The sequence below is a fragment of the Vicugna pacos genome, unplaced genomic scaffold, assembly GCF_048564905.1.
Source record: "Vicugna pacos unplaced genomic scaffold, VicPac4 scaffold_104, whole genome shotgun sequence".
Lineage (NCBI taxonomy): Eukaryota > Metazoa > Chordata > Mammalia > Artiodactyla > Camelidae > Vicugna > Vicugna pacos.
In genome coordinates this window covers 3362443-3376456 of record NW_027328784.1, presented here as the reverse complement: position 1 = coordinate 3376456, position 14014 = coordinate 3362443, and the positions used below count along the sequence as shown (strand labels likewise).

Sequence of the window (14014 nt, the reverse complement as noted above, 5' to 3'; positions counted from 1 at the left end):
GTTTTTCCCTCGTCTGTGAGATGGGGACATTCGTATCTGATTTGTAGAATTGTGAGAATTAGAAAATATGTGCAGTGTTTACCACAGTGTGTATGTCAAGAGGGCTCTTAAACTTTAACTGCTGTTTTGTGTGAAGCCATCATTTGAGAGTCTTTGGCAATTACTAAGAAACAGGAAAATAAGAAGAGATGGTTTTATGATGAAAGATATTTGAGGAGGTTCCATAGTTCCTATACCCATAATTTAGCATCAGCAGAGTCAGAACTGTTACACAGTCGCCCTAAACCAACGTTAAGCCACAGAATTATTTGTTACTTCATATATTTTGGGGTTTAAGGAGATCCAATACTTATACATATGTTGTCTCCAGCAGCCTACTGAGAGATGACACAAAAGAGTAGACAGGCAATAAATGTCTTCTTTGTTACTGATGAAGCCACGTTCTCCATGAACTTCAAGGCTGTGGGAAAATGCGTGTCATGATACTGTGTCCCAGAAATACAGACTCACCCTGTCCCATGTAGCTCTGGGCCACAGCGAGCCTTCCCTTGAGAAGACCTGCCCTTTCATGCACAGGGCTTTCCTGACATGGAGCTGAGCATCCCGCGTGCTTCCCAATGGTGACCAACACTGGAGTGAAAGGAAGGGTTTCATATGCCCTGCTTGTCTCCCCGGACTCACACCTCACTCTGTTAGTGTAATGAGTGCTAGCTGTGGGCCAGGGGCCAGGGGTGTGAAGGGAGAAGCACCCTCCATGGCCCAGAGGAGTGGTTAGGAGACATCCACTCCCTCAGTTTAAACAGGTGGTTGGATGGAACATAAGGGTGCTCCCCAAGAGTGTGTAAAAGGAGAAATAAGGATTTTATTTGGGACTTAGGCTAGCCAGGAAACAGATAAGATGATTAGAGGGGACACTTGTAAAACAATTTGATATTAAGTTGACATTTGTTGAACACCCAAAATGTGCTACATTCTTTTCTGAGCATTTTACAGAAATGAATCCTTCAATCTTCTCAACAAGCGAGTAAGGAAGGTTTGATTGTTATCCCAGTTTTACAGTGTGGAAATTGAGGCACACAGAGGGTAATTAAGTTGGCAAAATCACAGAACTAGTAATTGGCAGAGCTGGTATTTAAACCCTGGCTGTCTGGTTTTGAGGTTCCCAGAGATGGGCTTTGGGTGTTTAGCATTATCGACATCCCTGAATCTTTATACCTCTGTGCATCAGTTAGCCTAGAAAGGACAGGGAAAGGAGTGTTACACAGGAGCTCATAGTCATTTCTTGGCCGCTGTCCACGGAGAGTGCACCGTGATTGGCGTTAATTGACTTCTGGGCAGTAGATCTGTTCGTATAATAGAAATATAGTCCATTGAATTAATCTAGAAACCCTTCCTGCTCCGTTTCTGTCCATGCTTGCCATGTGACTGCCTGCCCGTGATTGGGCCGTGGAGGAGAAAATGTACTCATGGTTGAACTCTGATATTTCAGTCTGGTTCATAGATTCACGTCTTCTGTTACATTAAAAATTTAAGTTTCTGGTTTCCTTGCATCAGTGTCTCATGAGCTTGGTTAATGTGAAACCAGTCCATGGGAGCCCAGGGATGATGACGGTATAATTTCTGAGCACGTTGAGGCACTTCTACCCGTGCAGACGTGGCTGGAGGATGTCCAGCTTCCTCACTGATTTCCCCCAACAGCATGGTCCTCTCCCACCCCTGGATGTGAGGTTGGGAGCTCTCTGAGTAGGCCAGTCAGAGGCCGAGTCCACCAATCAGAAAATGATGAAGTACCTGGAAGTGGGTTTAATAGAAGACAAGGGCTTCCAGGTTGTCAGATGGGCTGTTCGAGTCCATTTGGTGAAAAGCTGTCCACTGTCTGTGGTTGAGCTACTTCTTTGCTGTTGAAAAGTCTGGAGTAGATGAAGGGATTTTAAAAAGCAGAAAGGAGTGATTTCAGGTGGTACGTCCACACCGGTGAGAAGTGATGAATGACCGCCTTTGTGAGTCATAGACAGTCTTACAAACTTCATAAACCAGCTTTAAAAGGTCTTCCATCTGAGTGCACTTCATATGGGGTCCAGATCATCACTGGTCGCACTGTGAGGGCAAGTAACTGATAATGGCAGAAAGGACACGGAGGCATCAAAAAGGTCTCAGTCACTTTCCCTGTTTAAAGGATGCAGCACAGTGTAATATATTTTAGCTGGTTTTTCACTGAAAAGTTTTTAGTGTTTTCTGGGACTCCCCAGTGCCCCAAGGTTCCATGCAGCTGGGTGTCCCCTCAGTGCAGCTCTGTCAGCGCTTGCCCTGGGCTGACGCGGTGTCACGGGGAGCAGGACAGTCAGCGTCCCCGGCTCCTCCGAGCTCCGTCTCCTCATCCGCAGAGCCGGGTTTCTCATCCGTGTCTACTTAGTAGGGTTGCTGAGAATCACACGTGATGCTTCAGGTGTGACTTTTGGTTGTCTCTGTGATTGGCATATAGTTAATATTTGATAGAAACACTTGTTTTTTTAGTATAATTGTAGCACCTAGATTGCAGTGGTTTTTAGTCTGCATTTTTTATAACTTTATTCTTATTTTTAAATATGCACTTATTTTTATTTATTTTTTTTGGAGGTACTGGGGACTGAAGCCAGGACATTGTGCATGCTAAGCAGGTGCTCTACAACTGAGTAATACACACCCTCCTTTTCTGCACTTGAAGGTAAATATTGCTATACACAAAATAGCTCTTAAACACCATCATGGGACCTAGTCACTGTATAGACAATTGAACACGTATACTATTTCAATAGGAATAAATGTTTTTGAGACATACATTTCTGAATCTGTTAATGTGCTTAAAAACGATCATAGGTAGTGATAAACACGAATCTTTGATCCAGTACTTCTTAGAGACTGTTTTGCCATCAAGGGAAATTACATTCTACAGAGAAGGCTAATTGGGTCTCTTTGATATTTAGATGGTTTAGCAGATGATGAAGGCTTTCAAAAGCTGACAGTTCTGTATTTTAAAGTAACTACAAAGTTACCTTCTACAAGTTGTAAGTACTAAGCTTGTGAAGTGCCCAGTAATCCAGGGGGTATGTGTCTGTGTCTGTGTCTGTGTCTGTGTGAACGTTGGTGTGTGTGATTTCAGGAAGGTAGAAAGAAATTCCATATAGACTTCTGATACCTTTCTCCTCCATTTCAAGGTGTTGGCATATATTTACACTAATAAATTGATATTCAGTTGTCATTTGGCATATTGGGAATAAGACTTTCTCATACTTGTTTCAGAAGGATTAGGGAGCATGAGCTTAGGAAATGGGAGGAGATAGAGGCAGGGAGGTTCTTTAAACTTTGTGCAGAATTAGAAACAGTAACTTTTCTCTTTTCTTCTAAAGCAAACTGGCACTGAATTGTAACATACTATTACTCAGAATTGCTTTTCTGATCAGATACATGTACCTCAGATTTTTAAATGCAACATGAATGATGAAATGTGTTTTAGCAGTTATTTTTAAAAGTAGTCTCTTTTCAAGTAAAAGGCTATAGCCTGTTCTTTCTTCTAGCGGTACAAGAAATTCTCATTGTTCTGTTGCAATGATCTATGTGCTTACTTTCTTTTTTTTTTTTTTCTTTAAGTGCTTTTTTCATTGTGGTTTGAATGAATGTTTAAAATTTCTGGATTTTGATCTTTAGAACATGCTGATTTCTCAGAACTGTTAAAAACCTGATTGTTCACTGCTCTTTGTTTGGTGGGGCACCCTATTGATTTCTGTTGTCTGTTAAAGAGTGAAATTCTTCCTCTAGCCTGCAGATCATTAAGTGAATGGTTTGCAGTGTGCCTTTAAAATTATTTGTATGCATTGAGCATGTTTGTCCAGTGAATTTTAAATTGACTCATTGTAATGACTTTGATTTGATTCTGTGTCTTTTGCTCCTCTCCACAAGAATTTGAATTCTCTGTTGCATTTTGTATACGTGTTCTTAACAGGGGAAGAAATTTTGCATTTTTTACAGAGGTGGGTTTTCCTATCCCCTCTGAATGCCTTCTAAAATTGATACAATAAAAATCAGTTATTGCAGTGCATAATTATTTCATAAATTATTTTTTGGCATAATCAGAAACAATGACCAAGAATGATAATAAAAAATACGAAAACCTTCCTTCCTTTGAAGAATAGAAATCAGGTAGTCAGGCTCCCTCATGCTTTGTGCCTGACACACTTACTCTCATGTCATTGTGTATCATGATTCGGAGATGGTATTGTTTCAGGTTTATAGATTTTTGTTTTAACATTTGTGTTGAATTCTTTCTCCAGGCTGATGTTTCCTGTTGGGTTTGTGGAAAGAGTAGAAGGGAAAAAAATACTTTGTTTTGTTTTCAGGAGGACTGAGTTGATGGGAAAAGAGTTGAGGGTGGGCTGAGGAAAAGAGTGACACTCCCTCTCCTCCTGGTTGAAATTGATAAACAAAGAAATCAATTAAGTATATCGATATTTGACCAAAAGAAGTTAGCGAGCCCAAACTGGCTAGAAATGCACAATGGAAATTACTGAATTCAGCTTCAGAATGAGGTGCTTTACCAAGTAGAAGCAGCTTAGAGCAATCAGAAAATCAGTAATATGATGAGATATAAATGGAATATTATATCTTTTATTGCTGAAACTTTTCTATGTTAAGTTGTGTAGAGCTAAAATTAAGTTTCAATCACCAGGAGTTAAGAGAGTGAGTGGTACTGTAGGATCGTTATTCACGGATGTGCCTAGACCCTGATAGAGTGGCTGAAGATGGCAGGAAGAGACCCACATCCAGGATTTTCATCCTAGGGTGTCCTCCATAATGGTTCCATGTGGAAGCAGATGATTGGGTTAACAAATTGTAACACACCCCAGTCGCCTCTGAATTTTAAGAAGAAAAAATATGCTTTGATACTGCTTTACAAGCAAGTTCCTGTGCATCCTCACTCCAGACGCCTTGCCTTAAAAAGCAGAGACAATGCTTTGCTTGTGTAGTTGAGGTTTTAGATAGCACTCTGCTGGTTGTAAAGCAAGGACCGAGACCCTCAGCTATAAACGCTGGGCTTGTGTGTTGTTAGATAATGTATTATCCCCAAAACAAGGACCTGGCTGGTCTGGTGGTCTGCTTTTTAATGAACATATCTAAAAATGTATCTTGTTCCCCTCACCCCATGACTTCCCTAAAGATACACTAATCCTTTGTACTCATTGTGTATTCTACAATCTCTGCCTCATCCTGTCTTTCCCGAATTTCCTCCTTACTATCTCACAACTGTTAACGAAGTTTTCCTTTGATTATACCCTATAAATATGGGAGCATTTGAGATTCTTATGGAGATGGCTCCCTAATCCCTCTCGATTTCTTGACTTTTTCCACAGAGTCTTGAATAATCATTCCTTGTCAGTAAGACTTCTTCCAGCCAGAACCCACAGTTCCAGGTGAGAAGGATGCAGGCTTTATCTCTCCTACCGGAGGCAGAGACAGAAGAGAATTGAGATATGCTCCCCCGTGATCCCTTCCTGCCCCAGGTCTACTGCAGTTCACCTGCAGCCTTCTGGCCTCTGCTCAGAGGGCCTCTGTCCCAGGACAGACCTCAGCGTTTTCTTCCCTTGTCAATATTTCCTGTGCCTTTCAGAACTTGGTCTCTTCTCTGCAATTCAAACCTGGCAGATGTGATGGTGGTCAGCGTGCTGGTGGGCAGTCCTTTGGGGACCCCCAGGAGCCATGCTGATTCTCCTTAGTCTCTCAATCGGGGTTACAGAACAGTCGAGCACAGAAGGAAGCCCATTCTCGAGATGTCAACAGAGCATTTCATCACTTTCATTTTATTTTTCAATTTTTGGTGGAGAAATTATTTGTAGTGAACTGTTCCAGATATTTGCCGCCTGCTTTCCTCATCACCATTCCTTGTTGTCTCTGGTGCTAGTTTTATAAACCAGGTTTCTTCTCTGGTCATTTCTGGCAGCTGGGCTTGCCGAATCCTTGATCTGTATTTGAAACAGAATGCTTCCTCGTGATGTCAAGGTGATTTTCCTATTTCTGAATATTTCGTGTACACTCAGCAACTGTTTCAAGTGAAATGCTCTTGTCCAATTTCGGTTAACTCACATTTGCTGATCTCCTGCTTTCATGCTGAGAGCAGTTTCTTTTTCCTCTAATAAAAGTTAGCAATTTGCATTTACTATGGAAGATACTGGCCCAAGGTCCTTTTGTTCTTAAGAGTTTTAATACAATTCACCCATAAAATGTACATCGGTTTTTACTCTATGCCCAGAATTGTGCATCCCATTCAATCTTAGAATATTTTCATCCCCCCAACAGGAAGCCCTGTATGCATAAACAGACATTCCCATCTTCCCCATCCTCCCCCAGCCCCAAGGAGCCACTTTTCTCTCTGTGGATTTGCCTGTGCTGGACATTTCATGTAAATCGAGTCACTTCATATAAGTGGAAACGTCTATTGTGACTGACTTCTTTCACACTGAGTAACGTTTTCAATATTTGCTCATGTTGTGGCCTTAGTCACTATTCTATGCTATGCTATTGCTGAATAACATTCCACTCTATGGCTGGGCCCCACTGTTTACCCATTCATCAGGTGATACGCATTTGGGTTGTTTCTGTTTTTGGCTGTGATGAGTAATGTCGCCGTGAACACTCATGTGGTATTATTTATGTGGATATTTGTTTTCAGTTCTCTTACGTGTGTGCCCAGAGAGCAGAATTGCTGGGTAAGTCAGAAACGAAATGTTCAACTCTCTGAGGCCCTGCCAGGCTGTTTTCCAAAGTGGCCACGCTGTGTTACATCCTCACCAGCAAGGGCTGCGTGCTCCGCTTCCTCTGTGTCCTCTTTAGTGCTTGTTATGCTTTTTTTTTTATTATACCCTATTGTAGTGAGTGTGAAGCGGTTTCTCCTAGTGGTTTTGACTTGATTTCCCTTACAGCTAATGCTATTGAACATCATTACATTGTGTTTTATGGACATTTGTATATTTTCCTTGAAAAATACCTTTTCAGATACTTTATTAACCTTTTAATTGAGTTGCCTTTTTATTGTTGAGTTGTAGGGTTTTTTTTTCTTCATTTTGAGATACAAATTCCTTGCCAGATAAGTGATTTGAAAAAATTTTCTCCTCTGTGTTGTTGTTTCACTTTCTGGATGGTGCCCTTTGAAGCAAAGTTTTAAATTTTGATGAACTGCAATTTGTCTCTGTTTTCTTTGTTTCTTGTGCTTTTGGGGTATTATTTAAACTCTGAGGTATTTTATTTAAGCTTTTATATATAAAATAACTTAATTCTTAGGACCGTTATAGGAGATGGGTGCAGTTGTTGTCCCCAGTCTATGGATAGGAGACTGAGATGCAGAAAATTTCACTGAAATATCAGTGTCACATCTACCTAGTGCTGTGGGATTTCAGACCCTCATGTTTGTCCCCAGCATTTGTGATCTTCACCACCATGCTCCACTACTGCCTGGAATCGTTAATGAAAATGACTTTCATTTTTTGATTTCTTGTTAGTTTGTTTTCTCATTGGGGACCTCATCTCCTTATTTTCCTTTCGGATATCAGTGTAGATTTATTTTAGGTCTCATGTAGGCAGAAGCATTGCTATCAGTTAACTTCTTTATTACTCACTCTCCAGTGATGATTGTTGCTAGTTGACCTAACCAAGTCATGCTTAAGTCTTTCCTGCTAATGACACTAAAAACAGTCATGACTTATAGAATGCTCAAAGAAAATACTTGATTGATTTTATTTTGCTACCCAATCAAACCAATCAAGTAAAAACCCCAGTGTTGACACAGACTATAAGCCCTCCAGAATAGGATCACTGTCTTCCTTCTGTTTCATTTATTTGGTCACAGTGTCTGGATAGTAACTTGCTGTCCAGCAGTTTTGTGAGGATATGGTGCTCGTGAATCATTGTAAGGACAGAATTTTGACAACAGACTGTGTTGTTCATTTCACAAGGGAAAAGATAATATAGAAATACTGCTCAGATCTATTTTAAAATTAAGCTTGGAATTTTGAGAAGAATTCAAGAAACCATACAAAGCTCTTTTTCAATAATTTTAGATCTATCTTAGACACATATGGTTACATAGCAGAGTAAGTTATCAAGTACATTTGACAATAGGAGTGTAATATTGATTATTTGTTTTAGTTGAAATATTCTACCTGGGATAAAGTAATCAGTGCCCATAAATGAACAAATATGTTTGTATTTCTATGCAACATGGGAGCAGAGTTCATGTTTCTATATAATATGTATGACTGTGTGTTTTAATCTGTCTGTCAGTGTTTTTATAGTTTTTCAGCAATGTTGTAACTTCAGAATTCTTCTAACATATTCACTCCCGATACTACTGCAGTTTGTACTGTGTATCCTATCTTATGCATGGGATTCCACTGTCCCTTCAGTGAGGAATTTCCTCTCCTATTGAGCTAGTAGCAGAGTTAAAGGAACAGTGATTTCAAGGCCTTTGCTCTCCACGTGTTCGCAGTTTCCTGTCAATCACGATTTTCTCTTTCTTGTGTTTTCATTGTGCAATTAGAATTTTTGAAAATAATTATTAATATGTTTCACCAGTCTTCCTAGAAATTTGATGTGTTTGTGCTTTTCAGTTTTCAATTTATGAAAATTGTAAATGCAGACTTGTTTTTAAGTGGTCCTTTTTCACTAGATATTTGTTTACCTCTTTATAGTTAAAATAATTTTCCCCAATGAATGAATCGGTGTGCATGTTTTAAAAGATACTTTAGTTTTTATTTTTCTTATTCTAACAGGTATATTCGTTGTACAGAATTTAGAAAATAAGGATAAACACAATAATACCTTAAAAATGGCCTCTAATCTCACTTGTAGATACAGTTGTAATGTTTGAAATTGAGAATTACAAGTCCTCTCACTTTGTTCTACTCTTTCAGGTACGTTTTGGTTACTGAGACCCTCGAATTCCCATATGAATTGTAGCAGAAGCTAGTCAGTTATTGCTGAGGAGCCCGCTGGGAATGTGATCAAGACCACGTTGTATGTGTGCTTCACTCTGGGGAGCACTGCCATCCCAAGAATATTGTCATGTGATACAGGAATTTGCGTGGTTTGTCTTTCCAGGTATTTAGGTCTTCTTTAATTTATTTCAGCAATGTGTATGGTTTACATAGTATTATTTTACTTTAATTTTTGCCTTTATACTGAGGACAATTGTGCAAGGTACCAAGATTAGAATTGTATTATAGCCCCGCAACTTGCTGCCACCATGGACGCTGTGGTCTCTCTTTGCCCTTTGTAAAATCTCGCACAAAATAGGACCTAAGTAACTCTCTCTTGAAAGAATGATTATATGATTGCTGGATGACGCTTGAGAGTCCTTGTGATGATGTCTTTTTCCCAGACTTTCCCCTCTTCTTAAATATGCCCTTTCTCTTCCTTTCCTCCAGCCTGGGTTTCAGCCTGCCTGTGGCATTGATTTTCCTTGTCTGTGGACTCTTCTTTTCACTAGTTCATGATAATGTTACATGTCGGCTGTGGAAACTTGCTAGATGTCAAGAAAGAGCAAATCCATTGCATGCTAGTATTTTTAGAGTGTGTTATTGAATTATCAATTAAAATTAAATCAGGCTGACCCATTGAGCCATCCCCTGAGCTCTTTTTGCCTTCCTACAGGTGATACTGCTCTCGTTGCTGCATGTGCCCTTCCCCCAGACTTAGTTTTGGAGTTGAGTAAATCACCATCACTGGAGCCCTCTCTTTAAAAGATGAAGAGAACATTTGCTCCTTCTCCCTGCTTGGGGACTTGGATGAGATGAGGTAACAGATAAAGAATGAAGCCCCACCTCATTCTGACCACTGCTCTTTCCGTTCATTTCTCCAGGGGAAGAGTACAATTCAAAAATATAAAGATTGTGAGCTAATGAAATATACAAGACAACCGATCATTTATTAAATACACTTTCATGCCAGAAACAAATGTATTATACACACAAAAAGCACATAAATTACGGTAGTACTGTGGTTACAAACGTGGGCCGAGTTCGAGTCCTGCTCTGGAGTGACAAGTCCTGTGAAATGGAGAACTTGTAGGTCGGCTTAGCCTCTCCCGGACTTTTTTCTTTCCTGCAGAGACAGGGCTCGCTAGTCATCCCTCCCCCGTAGAGGTGCTGTGGGTTGTAAACGACGCGCGTGGGCAGGCCAAGCACAGCTGCTCGTTCCTCGTAAGTGCAGGATAGCACAGCTTTTGCGGTTACGGCTTTATGATCGCACCGTGTAGACCCTCAGTGCTCCGAAGGGATGTCTTGCGGATTGGAGATGGGATTCTCACTTCTGTAAATACCCAAAGATTGTGTTATTGAGCCTTGCTGATATAAATCTATTCTTTAGAAAGTACATAATGTAGATATATTTTTCAAACATGCATGCTTTTTTTCTTTTATTATTTATACTTCTACCCTCTCATCACGTGGTGTGACTTTTGATGGAATCCAGGAAACAGTCCTAAGCCACCTGCCTCTTCACACTTCTTCGTGATGGTTTTCTTCCTTGACTAGAAGAGGGTTTTGCATAGGAAATTTTGTTTGCTCCCCTTCTCTTGGAGACTCTCTGTTTTTCTGCCCATCTCTCACCTGTCCATCTGTCCATTTCTCTACCCACTCATTCTTCTGACTTGTTCCAAGAAGCACTTCAGGCAGCTTACAGAAGAACAGATACCAAATAAACAGGTGAGAAAATGGGGCCAAGTTCACAAATTGAGGCTCGGAGTTGAGCCTGTGTGAGAGTTGCAGGCGTGAGACACACGCCTCTGCCTTGTGACTTATAAGATAGACAGCATCAATGTTCCTGAGGCTCCCAGCACACACAGGGAAGCAGGGTTTGTGGGAGATGCTCACTGGCTGTGAAATAAATAAGTGGCTTAGGAGAAGCCCAGACTTTCCAAATACTAAGACTTAGGAGAATATTTTGAGTGTCTTCCAAAATCTGAGTATTGCATCTTTTCTTTTTCAGAGTTTTATGTATAGTTGGTTAACATTCTATAACTGGAAATTTCTCCAAAACTGCTGCCCACGTGAGTCCCATGACTCGGGAATGGGGTGGTTCTGCTCATTGACGGGTGTTGGCCAGAAACGGAAAATGACAGCCTCCAAGGAGCCTGGGATTAAGCAGTTATGTTTTGTCAGTGCTGTAGATTTCAGAAAATGCTTTTACCGTTTCTCTCCATCTGAGGAAGCAGCGTGCTCTCTTCCCAGCATCAGGAGTTCAGGGTCTCGGGATGGTGGGGGCTGACTGCACTGCCGTAAAGACAGCTGAGTTAGTCACTGCATGTGTGGTGCTTTCACGTAGTGCATTTCATGTTTTTTAAAAGGTTTCAACATGTAGTTAATTAACTGAGTTAATTAACATTTAATAAATATGAGGCTTTTTTGAAAAGACAGTTATAGGCAGAATATAAGTTGTGAACACTTTAAAAATGGCTTCATTAGTGAAATTTCAGTAAGGAAGGTTCAGTTTATCTTATTTACGCCTCTCTTTAAAAGTAACAAAGAAACAAGACAGAAAAAGCAGAGGATTACTTCTGTTCTTCCTCTCGGCTTGCAGGTGCCCTCACCTCCAGTGGCATCCATCCAGACACCAGCACTGACACTGGCCGTGCTCAGAAATGCCTCAGCCCTGAAGACACAACTGACAAATGGAAGGGAGCCGCGTCCTGTTACAGCAGGTGCTCTCACTTTGTGGGTCCTTATGTAACTGCGTGGTGTTATTCAGGATCGCCCTTTCTACACTGTGTGACGGTGCTGCGGTGTCTCCTAGTTATTTGTTTCTGTAACTACTCATGTATTTTTTCCAATGTGTGGTACTAGACATCTAAAAATGCATTTTTCAGATGAAAAATAATGTGTATTTAATATAAAAGTCTGAAAAAAGAGTCAAAAGGGTCTATCCTGGTCCCAGTACTCAAAGATAATAATTAACACTTTAACATCTATTTTCTGTTCTTTTCATCAGTGTGTATCAGCTCTGTCATAAAAACCAGTGAGCACTGTGTGCCTGTTTACTGTGTGGAGACCTCCATTTTCCATTCGGCTTATTACACATTTTTCTACAATATTCTATCTCCCCTGACATGATTTTTAATGACCAGTATAGCATTCTGTTTTGTGGAGGCATCGTCCATTTTACTTTGTATTTAAGTAAACTTTTAAATTCCAAGTATACTTAATTGAAATTCTGAAAAGAGAACTGTGGTGGTACCGAAAGTCCCCTACTTCCCTTCCCCTTTTTTCCTGAGAGTAAAAGCTGCTGACAATGTGGAGTATATATTTCATGACCTTTATGCCTTTGTCATATATATATACACACATACATACACGTATATGAGAAATCTATGTATATGTGTGTGTATATATGCTTTATTGAAAAATAAGGCCATACTATATGTTTTCTGTAGCTCGGTTTATTCACTAACGTATATATCATAGACCTCCTCCCACTCCAGACTCACCCGGTCCTTTCAGATAGAGTAAAGGGGTCTCCTGATGTGCAGGTTTGGTCTCTTGTGTAACGACACCTTTCGTGGGAGAGTACTGTGGACAAGGCCTTGGACCACGCTGAAACGCTGCAACTTTAGTGCCCACAGCTCTCCGTGATTTACCGCATCATTGTCTTGATGGTGAACACTTAAGTTTTCTCCATTTTCCACTGTCAGAAAGGGTGTTTGACTGGCATCCTTCTTGTACAAACATTCCTGTGATCTTGTATGAGTATTCCTTTAGCTAAGGTTTCTGGAAATTTAGTCCTTGGATGTGACAACTTCATACATCACAGGATGCTTTCAAGTGAATCTTGAAATTCCTTCTCCTGTGGGGCATGAAAAGATGTAGAATAACTTATGTAACCAATTCTCTATCGCTGGATATGATTTCACTTCAGCATTTCTTCCCACCATTGTAAACAGTGCTGTGCAAATGTTCTGATGAGTACATCTTTTTGAACTGATTTTTTCTAAATGTAACGATTCCTAAAAGTGGAGTTCAGCCTGTGTGCACACACGTTTTTCAGAGTTTACATATCCATTGACATGTCATCCTCCAAAAGATCGCTCACAGTTTGTTGTCTCAAAGATGGACACTAGCTATAATATCTTTTAAACATATTTGCCAATATGACGAGCAAAATGATTTTCATTATTTTAGTTTGCACTTGATGACCAGTGAGGTTTTGAGCATTTTTCACTCATTAGCCATCTGACTTTTAAAAAGTGAATGATCCCTTTTGTCCTTTGCAAACATTTAAGTGGGGGAGCTTCTTGCTGCTTTGTGACAGCTCAATGTGTATTATGAACATTAACCCCTTGTCTTCATCAACATGTATCAGAGAGCTTTTACTTGTCATTTCTTGCCTTTCATTTTGTTCAGTAGGTTCATTATTGTTGTGGCCCAAAATAATCTTAAGATAGTAAATGTCTTCTTTTTGGGTTTTATTCTTAGAAATGCTTTCTTATAATGGTATAAATTTCTTCTGTAGGTTTTTTCAATCTCTAAGATGGAGATGATAATGGTACTTGTTACAGTGAGGAGAAGCTGAATTGATATGAGCAAAGAGTTTTATTTGCTCTTATTAGTACTTTCTAATATTTACATCATTTTCTGTAATTTTTCTTGTGGTCATTTTGACGGGAATAGAATTTGTTTTTTCCAGGTATTCTCTGATTGTAACAAGACAGTTATTAAATTCATACTTTGCTTTTTAATTTGAAATCCCACCTGTAAAAAATACTTATGTATACTAGAGTCTCTTTTTGAGCTCATGATTTATTTCTGTCAATCTTACTTTCTTACTCTAGCACTATATCTTACATATTGTAAAAATTTATTTAATATATTACAGTGTGAATTTTTTGATTCTTTTTTCGATCCCTAAATTTCTTGGCTTGTATTATCACTTTATTATTCCTGAAGAATTCTAATATAATTTTTTCAAGTTAAAAAAAAAAGATAAGTGTTGTCATGGG

The 14014-nt window shown here is 39.7% G+C and overlaps 1 protein-coding gene across 4 annotated transcripts in view; it reads left to right on the top strand.

Annotated features, from left to right (window-relative positions):
- Nucleotides 1–14014, top strand: part of LOC140694796 (uncharacterized) — a 176523-nt gene that overhangs the window by 140808 nt on the left and 21701 nt on the right. The window contains exons 2-4 of one of the 4 annotated variants that reach the window (XR_012070436.1): nt 2617–2704; nt 8937–9123; nt 11602–11722. The gene's annotated coding sequence lies outside the window, so the exon portion shown is untranslated. Of the gene's footprint in view, nt 1–2616; nt 2705–8936; nt 9124–11010; nt 11072–11601; nt 11723–14014 lie in introns of all 4 variants that reach the window. The other 3 variants (XR_012070442.1, XR_012070444.1, XR_012070443.1) reach the window with 3 other exon arrangements.